The sequence below is a fragment of the Helianthus annuus genome, chromosome 14 (genome assembly GCF_002127325.2).
Source record: "Helianthus annuus cultivar XRQ/B chromosome 14, HanXRQr2.0-SUNRISE, whole genome shotgun sequence".
Taxonomy (NCBI): domain Eukaryota; kingdom Viridiplantae; phylum Streptophyta; class Magnoliopsida; order Asterales; family Asteraceae; genus Helianthus; species Helianthus annuus.
Genome location: NC_035446.2, coordinates 76,047,175 through 76,061,325, shown reverse-complemented (window position 1 = coordinate 76,061,325; position 14,151 = coordinate 76,047,175).

Below are 14,151 nucleotides of genomic sequence, written 5' to 3'. Positions count from 1 at the left end.
GTTCGTCATCATCATCGTCATCAAATTCCTGCAATACGTATTAAAGTATAGCTCAACACAAAAGTATTGGCGAGTATACAAGTTTGACTAGTAGCATAACTATAAAAGTTTAAACGAATCCACATGGCATAATTGTTAACTTAAACTAATATACAATACTAGCATGCAACTATACATGTCAAACCAAAGATTCCCGCTAGTGTAATCTAATCATAGCAATGAATAGACCGTTTTGTTTACTTAACATGACCTCAAGAATACGGGCGGTGCGTTAATCCTTTAGCGCTATACATGTTAACGGAGGCTTGTACGAAGTTAATGACAAGTATAAAGCATAAGAATAATCTAGCATAAATGAGTTCACGTATAACGTATTAAGCATGTATATTGGATTGTTTGTTTGTGATTAAGCATAAAGTACGTGGTTTGCGTGTGTTTAATAGCATAAAACGTATTGCACCCAAAAGTGTAAAAAGTAAAAAGGGAGTCATGTATACTCACTGTTTTGCAAAGCTTTCCATTTAATCCGTGAATTGACGAACGTGACGGTTGGAACGCCGATGTTACCCTATAATGGGGAAATGAAGGTGTGTGAGTATTCAGATTTTGACAAAAGGTTCGGATTTGGAATTTAAGTACAAAAAGTATGTATACACGAACATATATCTCGTCTAAGTACTCGTTTTGACACTAAGTTTTTTATGTGATTTCATGGGTCCTAACTTGCACATTAGAACCGTAAATGAGGAATTTAGAACAAAGATAAAAATAACCTAAGTTCATAACACATAACCACAAATCTGTTAGAATCATGAATTCGGCTAAAATATATATATATTTTATTTCTTATATTATGTAGTATTATTATAATCGGTTCATCATGTATTATCATAGATTTCATGGAAGTCAAGTACGGAGGTATGTATACCTCTTTATATGATTCACCAAAGCACAAAGTTTATCAACATAGTTGATTGCAACGCCTCGCTTTCTGTAAATTTTCTTAATTAGAAAGTTTAGCTTTTATTTCTATTTTTGGAAACTCGTTTCTCTTATAATCGTATTTCGTTTCGAACAATTGTAATCCGAGACTTTGATCGTAATAAAATTCACTATTTCATACAAATTATATGTCACACCCCAACCAATGGCGGAAACATCGGGATGAGACGAAGTGTGAAGATTGCTAGAGTCATCATAACGCTATTTGTGATAATATTTAATAAACCGATTTCATTTCATAATTCTTTTGTCAACATTACAAAGAAATCAAATAACATCAAGTTCAAAGGAAATACAATACAACATAATCAACATTGATACAACGATTAAACCTAAACGTCTATATGTGTATCTAGGCATCAACGCTACTTCATTTCATAGCATCATCGTCCTCAACCTGTAACATGTTTAAAATAAAGTTCAATGCAAAAGCAAAGGCGAGTATACAAGTTTGATACGTACATAGCAAAAGATAAGTTTGAACAATTCCTCATAGCAAGCATGTGATTCAAGATAAACATTTAAACATGGCATGTGTCTAACATATCAAATCAAGAAAACGCAATATGCTCATGACATAACCGATGATAAAGGGCGGGTCGTTAATCCTATAGCGCTACATATGTCACGGTTTGGCTCGTACGAAGTTAATGATAAGTTCAACACATAAGAATCACCCAAGTTTAAAGTATCAAGCCATCACGTATACAAGCATGTTATAGGAATGTTCATGTGTTTAAGCAAAATGTTCATGTGTAAGTTTGTTGATAGATAAAACATGATACACCCCAAAAGTGATAAAAGTAAAAGGGGAATACGAGTATACTCACAAAGTTTGCATATGTTTTCCGATTATCCAATGTGACAAAGTTGCCGAGGTTGGAAGGTTGAATGCGTAAGGGTTTAAGTTCAAGCATGTTTAGAGTCGAGATTTGGAATGAAAGTGACATGAAAATATTATATCAAAATATTCATCTTCACACATAACACTTGTATGACACTTGGTAACCTCATGGGTTATAATGATTTTATGAGTTGAACACCCATAAGAATCATAACAAGGTTTAGGTCCTTAGATGATAACCTACTACTTTGACAAATGAATATGATTTCAACATCAAAGATTCGAGTGTACATAGATAGTATGTAGGTCGTATATTATACACATATTATTAAGCCCAAATGTTCAAGTATTCAAGTAAGAGGTAGAAGATTACATCTTCATTTAGGTACCTCAAGTTGAGTCATGGGTGTCATGGATGGGGTAGGAAGACAAGGCTTCCATTTAGGTACCCCTTTGATGTTCACCACTACACTTGATGTAAAAACAACCAAGGAGGGTCATGAACTAAGGTCTTTACATGTATGTAAAGTAAACTAACTAATAGAAATCATCAAATCATGTGAGGATTGTATGTTTGGACAACCCAAGTTGTTCCATAATCACTCATGTATCAAAGACTATGTTTGACATGATTTGTGGGTTGAAACCCTAGACAAAACACCAAGTTTATAAGGTTTAATCCTCTGATTTCAAATGTCTCAACCTTGTTTTTAAGCTTAACCAACCATGGGATAAGTTGTAAGCATTAGGACATAGGCATGAGATGTGTTAGACACAAGTTGCATAGGTTTAAACAAGTTTTGAAGAACATAAAAATCAAACAGAAAGTTTATGGACTATTTCGGGGCATTTCCAGGTCTGATTTCTCCAAGGAGAAGTCTAGGAATCGAACCCCATGATTATCCAAGCAAGTAGGAAAAAGAATCAAGTGAATCGGATAAGAATTGAGTGAGTTATGCTCATTTTCGTGAAGGGGTGTCAATCTGCTCGAACCTTTGCTTTCAGCTACGGTTTGGAGGATGTTTTGAGAGTTTTTAGTGTTGCAAAAGTGGTAGGGAGGCTGGTTATAAGTGGTATTTATAGGGAGAAGGATTAGGGTTTCAATGGGTTGGGCTTTGGAAGTGTTTAGAAGGGGTTACACCTTGAAACTAGCCCACAAAACCCAACTATATGGGGCTGAATTTTGCTGAATTGGGGCTGCCATATTTCTTTATTTTTTTTATTTTTTAAAACATTATAATGAGTAATTTTGTTAATTAAGTTGTGTAATAATATGCAACAATGTTTCCCCTAACTTGTAACAAGGTGAAATATGAAATAAAACATGATTTAACTAGGTAAAAAGTGTAATGTACAAGTATGTAACATGTTTGTAAGTGACAAGTATATGTCACATATTAGATGATTAACCGTTGTATAAATAAGCATATTATTAGGGGTTTTTAGGTATCAACAATATAAGGACAAGCATGGACATGCATCGTGAATAAGTATAAGTATGAATTACAAATAAGGATTCGATGTACAATGAATTCGAACGTATGAACATGTATGAATATGTAGATGGTGAATTTAAAGAAATACGAATTTTATTTATGATCCAAGTCTCGGATTTTACAACGAAAAGACGACTACAATAATACAAGATTTCCAAAAATAGCATTACAAGGTGAGCTTTCTAATTATGGAAAGTATGAAAAAGCAGGGCGTTACATTATACTTTGCTTAATTGTTCATGCTTATACACTTAATTCGTTTATGCACTTGATACATTATTTATGATTTTCGTAAACGTATGATAAACTTGCAAACAAATATCGTATACACATGACTTCATACGCTTCACATACACTTATACATCATTTTACCCTTAAAAATACTTAATCCATGATTATTATACTTATTTAGTGTTTAATTACTTAAAATAACATATAATATGCCATTTATGAAACATGAGGGACTGGAATTGTCAAAAATGTAAATCTGTTCGGTGGAATGAAGCCGCGCCTCGTGACAAAAAGGGTGTATCCCTCCGCGACTCGCCAAGGGGTTCGATCCGAGCCCAGCTCGTTTCAGCCTACGGGATTGGTGCATTTTGGCTCCATTCTCTCAACCAACTCCATTTATTACATTTCTAACACCAACCCTAATACCCCAACTATAAATACAACCTCTCCCACACTCATTTTCACTTTCCAATCTCTCTAAACACTCCAAAATCCTCTCTAAATTCTCTAAAATATCCAGAAGTTTGGCATAAAGTTTAAGTCATTCAAAGTGAGTTCAAGCTCACTTCTTCAACTATTTTCTTCTTGTTTCTTCTTCTAAAACACTTGAATAACCTCTAGGAAGGTTTTCACAAGATTACCATGGTAATCTAAGGTGAAACCTCACCACTGTGACAACTGCCACTTTCTGGTAATTTTCGTACATTTTAATTGATCATTTACGCTATATAGTTATGTGTTTTGAACATCCGAACTGCATATTTCATGACATACACTTAGAATAATCATGGGATACTTATTTATGATGCACATTATTCATTTTTATTGAATACATATGAAATATTTTAAACAATGCATCGAAACAACTAGTATAGCACCTAGTAGACTAGTGTGCTGATAGAAACTTAGGATCCGCAGAAACCATCTTAATGACATATTTAGGACTCAGACGAAAGTCCAACATCAAATATACATTAAACCCTAACTAGAAAGGCATGGGTTTTGTTTAATACCTTCCTGAAGTCAAATGACTCTAAAAACGGCCCGAAAAGCACTAAAAGTCACAAATTCAACACTTTTCTGCAGAAATTAAGCAAAAATCAGCATTGTAAGTTTTATGCAATGTATAAAAGTGTTTTTTAACCTAGAATTCATATGAGAATACCTTGGGGTGTCATCTAAACCAATAATTATATCAATTCCTACATCTTACACAAGCTAAGCATTCAAATAACGACTAACGGAACCAACACCAAACGAATATCCGAACGATATCTAAACTTTTTTTAGCAACTATCTAACATTATTTGGATCATTTAAGGATGGTTAGGATCACTAAACACCTTGAAAACACTTGAATCCTTTAAACATCTAAGCTTCCTAATCATTTTTCTACGAAAACTAAACACGTTAAACAAGTGAAACAATTCACAACATGTGGGTCCCCCCCCCCTTGCCCACTTGGTGAAATATCTTAGATATTTCACCTCCCTTTGCAAGTTGATGATGTTGGTGAATGTTTAAACAACTAGTTACTTTAGTTACTAACCATTTCATCACAATTTACACCTTACCTTCACACACTTAAGCTCTCATCATCCACCACCATTTTAGGCCAAGAATACCCATCAAACACCTTCACTTTTGAGCCATTTCCTTGATGATCAAGATGGATTTTCATGGAACTTAGGAGGATCTAAGGCAAACACAAGTTGAAGCAAGCATTTCCATCCATTCAAGAGCTTTTAATCATCAAGATCATCCTTTTTCTTTGCTTTTATCATCATCTAGATCATCCCTGTCCACAAGAGCTAGAAGTGAGCCTTCTAAATCTCTTTTTCATACTTGTTTATATATATATTGTTTAAGAACAAGTTATAACAAAAAGAATCATACAAGAATAAGTTGAAAATACAAAGAAGAAAACTAAAAATCATGATGTATTAATATTGTAGGACCGGTTTTGACGCCGTTCGATTGCGTAACGAACGTTTCACGTGCGGAATCCGTGAACGTACGTGACCGAACACACAATATCGTACTACTAACGTGATTCCATTGAGAAATACGACTTGAACGGTACAAGAATCCCGATTACACCACTTTCTCTCTCTAGACTTTCTCTCTCTAGAAGTCTTCTACTAACTTTTCCAAAAATCTCTCCAAAATCTTACTAAAATCATGACATAACCTCCTATTTATATGGTCAAGGCAACTTAATGAAAGTTCTCATTAATTACAAGTTTGCCACCTTGCCATTTCTAACTAAATATGACATTATGCGCTTGATTTCTTCCGGCTTCTCACTACGACTCGGATTGACGAAGGCGATAAACACTAAATGCATCAACAATCTCCCCCTTGGATATTGCCGTAGTCAATCTCGTAGTGAAACTCGTAGCGACTTTTCTTTCTCTCTCTAAAACTCGAACGAAGATGTAGTCGACAAACAACTGCACTAACAAACTCCCCCTTGGATGTTGACGGAATATTTAGTGAGAGTCTTCAACTAATCTAGCTCGAACAGAATCCCGGTGGATCTGTCTTCAGCTTCCGTTGCTCTCTTTCTTCAGGCTCCCCCTTTCGTCAAGCTTCCGTGCTTTTGGGATCGACACCTGGCTTTGCGTATCAACAGATTAAGAAACCTGCACATCTCAAACACACAATTATAACAAACAATATTGTGATTCAACTTAATGAATCAGCTAAACATTTGAGAATTTTCACATTTAAAACTGATAAAATTTGAAACATTCCAATTTCTAATTCAAATTAATGAATTATCTTAAATATTTCAAACCATTAACCAACCTGTCTGTTCATCATGTTTAGCCTTTGAGATTTTGAAAATCAGCTCTCCAACATCAGTTGTCGAAAATCTTTTTGAATTTTTGAAAATAAGAAACATAAATGCAAAGACAGAAATTAAATGCAGAAATGAAATATGTACAAACATATTTTTGTGAGTTTGTGTAAGAGGATCATATCAGTTTTTTTTGAAACACATCACAAGCACCGTTAAGCTTCTAATCGTTTTAAGTTCTAAACGATTCACGTTGATTGACGATATTGTTGTCCACTTAAGCTCAATCTAAAAACTTTCGAAATGCTTACTGATACGTTAAGGTATATTAATTGTGCACTAAATTCTTATGGACCCCACGATCTCAGCATATCCCCTCATCATGCAATACACTAACTCAAGTAATGCCTTTAAACTTTCATCAACTGTGATATGTGCGAAAATAAATCAGAATGTTTAAACATTAACAATCAGGTCGATACTTCCGTATACGCAGAGAAAGTCCAATGTTTAAACAAAATAAGAAAATAAAACAAGTTGAAGTTGTTTAGGCTTTAACCACCAGGTCGATACTTTCGTATACGCAGAGGAGGTCCAAAGCTTAAACGAAACACCAAAGAAAATAAAGCAGAACGTTTAGGCAACAACATCCAGGTCGATACTCCCGTATACGCAGAGGATGTCCGATGCTTAAACAAAATAAAGAAATCAAACAAGTTTAAATCTTTGCAAAATGAAATGCACAATCACAGCGACTTTTCAGCAAAGTAGTGAAAGTTCACAAACTTAACCGGTTTTTATGCTTTTTGGCATTCAACGATTACTGAGTAGGCACACAGTCAAGAAGGACAAAACTAGGTACTATGCTTTCAACCATGTTTCCCACTAGAACTAGGCTTTTTCATTTATGTTTGTATCGTTATCGCAAATCTACTAGTCTAGCTGAGCCTATTGTCACATCTTTAGTGAGACCGTTTATCACATTTGACAATTCATATCTTTAGCGTGCTGTGATAGTCTACTGATGTACTATCATCTCCTCTTTTATGCAACAAAACTCATTTTTGAATTTTTCAATGTTTTTGACATTTTCAAATTTTCTAATTTTTTAAAATTTTTCTCCCCCTAAAATCAAAATATGTTTCAATTTTGATTTTCTGGGAAAATTTGAAAACAAACTATACAGATAAAGTGACAACATGATATCGAATCGCTTCAATTCGCCATCCACTTGGCGTAAACAATCAGAACTCCCCCTCACAACAAACTATTTTCCCATTATGATTTCAAAACACTTAAGTTTGTTTTAATCAAAATGGTTTTTCCGGAAAATTAGTTTTGTGTGTCATTTCATAAACTCGGGGTTTCATCACCTTGTTTTTCAAATTACCACTTATAGGAAAGATGAATCAAGTACAACTTAATGTCCCTGATTTATCTTTTGAAATTCGAAATATCACCGAAGTGAATTTCTCAAGAAATGTGCCGATTCATGTTCCACGCTTACCAACCTGGGAACTCCGGCAAGTCAGGTTTTTCTATTTGAAAAGTTTCACCCAAGCCTGACTGTCCTTGGGTGATTTTGAATTCTTGTTCAACAATGGTGGAAAGTTTGCATCATCCATTGTTAAACCTGAATTCTCAGTTTTTATCTCAATAACTGGCTCTTCTGGTTTTGACAAACCAGAATCATTGCCTGAATGTGGCTTGTCTGACTTTATTGAGTCAGATTCATCGCCGACATGTGGCTCCTTTGTTTCCGAAGAAACAGATTCATCGCCACGAAATGTTACCTTCTTCTTTATCTCCTCTTTTGTCCTCAGATTTGCATCTGACGAATTCAGTTTACTTGACTCTGTTGTCGAGTGAAACGATTCATCAACACTCTTTTTCGATTTGTTCGGTGAACCCAAGGACAAAATCTTCTCCAGATATTCTCTGGCCTTCTTCCTCTTCTTTCGCAGTTTGTCTTTTTGCCCTTGAGAAAGCTTCGCTTTCTTTTCTTGAACTTTAGGTTTTTGAACCTTCTGTTCTTTGACTTTCTGTTCTGAAACTTTCAGTTCCTTGGGCTTGACATTGACTGGTTTCTTTGCCAATTTCTAAGAATTAACCCTCAATCTTTCATTTGATCTCCTTGGGCAATCTCTGGCAATGTGACCTTTGATTTGACAGTTAAAGCATCTTCTCGTCTCAAATCTCTGTCTCTGGCAGTTAACAGCAATGTGTCCTTGATAGCCACATCTGTAACACACTCTGTTATCGTACCAATCACCATTTTCATACCAAACGCTCAGATCAAAGCACTGTTTGGCTTGGTGATACTCTTTCCTCTTCTTGATTGTTGGATTTGTCTTTTGAGCACTGTGGTCAAACCTGCACCACTTATTACCAACAATTTTTGAGTTTTCGTTTTTCAATTTTTGTGATTTTTGATTGCGATTGGATGATTGATCTGATGAGCTTTTATTATCTTTTTGAACAATTTTCAAATTTTTAACTTTTTGTTTTTGTTCTACACTCTTCTTAACAGGTTTCTGCTTTGAGCATTCACCTATTTCAGTAGATTGCAAAATAGTATTTTTGAATTTTTCTGTTAATTCTAAAAACAATTTTTGTTTTTCAATTTTTGTATTTTCATCATCAGATTTCTCATCACAATCTTCAACTTTGACATTGTCAAAGTTTGTGACATCGTCACTTATTGGAACTAAATTGATCGGTTTTGGACATGAAATATTCACATACGCCGAAGAAATCACAAAACCTTTCAATTTATTTTCAAGCTCAGCAATTTTATGCCTATCATTTTCAACTTCTTTTTCAAGCTGAATGATTTTAGCAAGATGAGAATTTATTGCAATCTGTTTTTCAAGATTATTTTTACCAAAGATGTCTATCTCATCTTCTAAAATCTTTATTTGATTTTGAAAATCTTTTTCCATTTTTACTTTTTCAATTTCTGAATTTTTTATTTGATTTTTCAAAATATTTTCTGATTTTTTAAGATTTTCGTTTTCTAATGTCAAACTCTCTAATTTCCTCAAGAGTTTGGCATTTTCAGATTTCAGATTTTCACAATTTGAGCACTTCTCTGTCATCTTTACAGTTTCAGCTTTCGTCTCCACCTTGATAGCTGAAATTTCTTTAACCTGTTCCTCTACCTCTCGAACAATTTCCTCAGATTTGAATGTTGCTTCATCAATTTCTACATTACTATTCTTTTGAAGTTCATGTTCTCGCTCTTTAATCTTTTCGATAAACGTGCTCAAATTCACGTCTAAGTACATCTTTCTCAAATCTGACAAACATGTTCTCCACCCATCACCCGGTAAAACATTTGCCAACTTGTCAACCCATTCCTCATTGGTCTTGGTTATCTTCAATTTCACCATCTCCCAATACAACTCGATATACCGTTTGATCAATTCTTCAATTGATTCTCCATTGATACCTGAAAAATTATTGAACTTGTTCAGTGCAATAAACATTTCAGAATCCATGTCTTGGTAATGAGAAATACACAGCAACAGATTTTCAATCAATGAAAAAGATTTCACACAAACAAAAATCTAATGAATATCTGATTGATGAAAATCCGGTGACAACAAATCACTTTGAATTACCTGCAAACACACAAACAAACAAACAATCAGTTTAAACTGAACTGAATCCTCCAAAGTGTGTGTCGATGGAATTGATTTAGAACTCGTGTCGAAGATCCGCGAACACGTTCCAATACAAAAATGAATGAATGCACACTTTTCAAAAAGATCAAGTCACACGGGCCAATGGAACAATTAAACGAATCACATGCAATTTTGGGCTTTTCAACCTAGTGGGCGGTGCAAAGGGGCTTGTTGATTGGGCCTCTAAAGATAATGGGTCGGCAACAACAATCACATGGGCCTAAACACAACAAAACACAACATACATGATTTGAATTTTTTAAAAATAGTAGGCGGTGCAAACCAATTGTTGATTGGGCCTTTGTTTAATGGGTGGTGAATATGGGCCAATAACAAATTTTAAAAAAACTTTTGATTGGGCGGTGATTTTAAAAAAATCAACAACAGCTTCAGTTCAAGTTTAGTGGGGCGGTGGGCGGTGCTTTGGGCTTATTGGGCCAATATCTTGGGTCGATGCACAAGCAATCAATCAACACTGTGAAACAAGTAGGTCGGTGATTTCTTTTAATTTGGGCGGTACAATCAACGAGTTGCCCAAAAAAAAAAAAAAAAAACAAATAGTCAACAACCACTACAACTATCACATGGCCCGACTGTGATTGGGCCAATGTTATTAATGGCGATGATGTTGGCTTAAGTGTTTTATGAACTCATCACATGGGCCGTCAATCACAGGGACGGTGCATTCAAATTTAACAAAACATGGGCCTCAGTCTATTGGACCTTCACTTCAAATGGGGCGGTGATGTAATTTGTGATTGGAACTTTTATGTTTCCGACAACCTGTAAGATCAGAGAGTCATGTGAAAGTGATGACATAAAAGCGAACCCAAAACTAATGAACCATATGAGCGGACCAGTCTATGACATTAAGAGCGAACCAGCTAGATACACAATAAGCGAACCTGTGTAACGTCACATGAGCGAACCTGTTTGATACCTCACGAGCGGACCTGTATGGTTTGACCAAATGAGCGAACCATGTCTGATCTGATCGTATGACGCGAATTCGGACCGAAAAACCGCGATTACTCCTAAACGACTTGGAGTTTCGAGCTAAAACTTGGTAGGGTTGTAGATCAGGTCTATACGCACAACATATCCAAAAATCAGACGAAACGGACCATGAAAACCCGTTCAATTTGACGTTTTTCAGTAAAAAACGTAAGAAATGAGTAGAAGATGAAGAAATCGATGAAATCGGATCTGATTTGGCTCTGAAATCGCTGAAATCTGTACGAGAACGATGTGTTTGATCAAGCAATCGAGCTCCTAGCTCTGATACCAATTGTAGGACCGGTTTTGACGCCGTTCGATTGCGTAACGAACGTTTCACGTGCGGAATCCGTGAACGTACGTGACCGAACACACAATATCGTACTACTAACGTGATTCCATTGAGAAATACGACTTGAACGGTACAAGAATCACGATTACACCACTTTCTCTCTCTAGACTTTCTCTTTCTAGAAGTCTTCTACTAACTTTTCCAAAAATCTCTCCAAAATCTTACTAAAATCATGACATAACCTCCTATTTATATGGTCAAGGCAACTTAATGAAAGTTCTCATTAATTACAAGTTTGCCACCTTGCCATTTCTAACTAAATATGACATTATGCGCTTGATTTCTTCCGGCTTCTCACTACGACTCGGATTGACGAAGGCGATAGACACTAAATGCATCAACAATCTCCCCCTTGGATATTGCCGTAGTCAATCTCGTAGTGAAACTCGTAGCGACTTTTCTTTCTCTCTCTAAAACTCGAACGAAGATGTAGTCGACAAACAACTGCACTAACAAATATTGTTTATGCTATGATTTAATGCTTATTACTTACTTGTTTAATCTAGTTATGATAAATATCATATGAAAAACTTGTTAGATAATGTTTAAAAACATGATCTAACAAGTGTACATGAAAGTGTTAAAAGGGTTATGTTAAACATAATGTTTAATGGATGATAATAATACTTAATGTTGTTAAAGTGAATAAGGTTTTTCACAAAAAATAATGCTTTTACAAGATTTTTAAAAAGAAACATACAAGATGGGTTTTGTATAAAAGTTTGATAAAACTAGAAGTAAAGTATGATTTTTGAACTAGTAAGCATATGTAAAGATCATACCAAAACCCTACATGATTATGAGTTCAAAGGAAATATGGCCAATTTTTGTTAGAAATCATATGTTATAAACACTATCATTTTTGGCAAAATCTTTACTAGAATAAAAGATTTGAAAGATTGGTTTCTATAAAAGCAAAACTAGATATAAATATATATTTTTGAGAAAATATATAGCTAGTGATCTTAACAACTTATGTGCTATGTGTTATTTGATTGTATTAGTTGTATATATGAAAGTTAGGAACTTGAATACAATGATACAAATAAACACAAGACACATTACAACTAAAGTTTTACAAGACTACATATAAATACACCTTAAAAGCAAATTACGGACGATCCGGATATTCGGATACAACTTATGGACAAATCGGACTTACGGACAAATAAACGGACTATATAAGTATTTCGGACTATAATATGTAATATATCAAAGACTTGGTAAACTACGTTTCCTATACCGAACAAGTAACCATATATATATTGTACAAGTATACAAAATATATTACATGGTTTATCTTAAAAAGGTATTGTTTTTGGAAATGTATAAAGATATATATATATATATTTATATTTCCTAACATCTAAATATATTATTTTGGTGAAAGACTAAAATTATATTTTTAGAACTAATCTTAACAATATATTATTTTTAAGATGATTTTTACACCTTTTTACCAAGATTAGATTATATATTCATATGAAATATATCTTAGCATATATAAGTATATATATTCTAAGAATACAAGATCACGTATAATGAACATGATGATATACGTATTCCTATACGTACAACAATATACACACTCACCGACTCACATCACCTAACACTTGGTGAAAACACATTTATACAAGTACGATACAACTCACGAGAAACAAGAATATATATATATATATATACTAAGCAGTTATCAGTTAATACATCTAAGACACAGTTAAACGAATAACAAATACATATAAGTCTTAACACATATTCAAGATAAAAGACTTGTACATGAGTCATTACAAAGACCGAAGTGTCTAACAAATATAGGACGTTTCGTGACACTATTCAAGACGACCGCAAGTGAGATCACGGTTACTTATAGTTCATGGATGCAATTTTGTGAGTTCATGTCCCCTATTCATTTTAAATGCTTTACAACTTTACAAGTATCGGGGAAAATACATGTTGATACTATGATAAGTCATGGAATGAAACACCTTAGATCATATGCAAATACGGTTATATAGCTAAGCACCATTAATCCAGTTTGGACCTAGGTACAAGGGGTTAGATCTAATGGGTTTTGGCGATCCCCACTCTTGGTCGTGGACCCATACAGAAGAGTGCGTTTTTGTCCCAGTCGAGGATCATCTACACAAAATCGTCTAGGTTTGGATTGCTTCCTATTTCGTCACACATATTAATGTCCTTGCAAAACATTAATGATCAACGATTTCAATGACGCTTTACATACTACATCTTTACATACTTGTTTTCATCTTATACAACTCACATTTTACAGATTCATCTTATACAACTCACATTTTACAGATACATTTTATACATCTCACATTTACAAGATACATCTTATACAACTAAACTGCATGAACTCGCCAACTTTTGTTGATGTTTTCAATTTAACATGTATTTCAGGAATTTAGTGGACCATGTCGCGAATTTCAGACAAGAAAACAAGTATCAAGACTCCATGCCATCTTTTGAAGGGTTTGCCCGTTATATACCGCCTCTTTGTGACAATATAGTGGTCAAAGCCTTAGTAGCTTAAGACTTGCGTTTTGATGTATGAAACAATGACAATTTATTTTCAGTTAATGGTTTGTAACCAATACACTTAACTCGTGCTGTGTACTTTTGAAACAATTATGGCAATGACATTGGAGCATGTTTTATTCATTTAGTATGTTCACTTATATTGATTATGCAATGAGAACCGATCAGATCACACCTCGCGC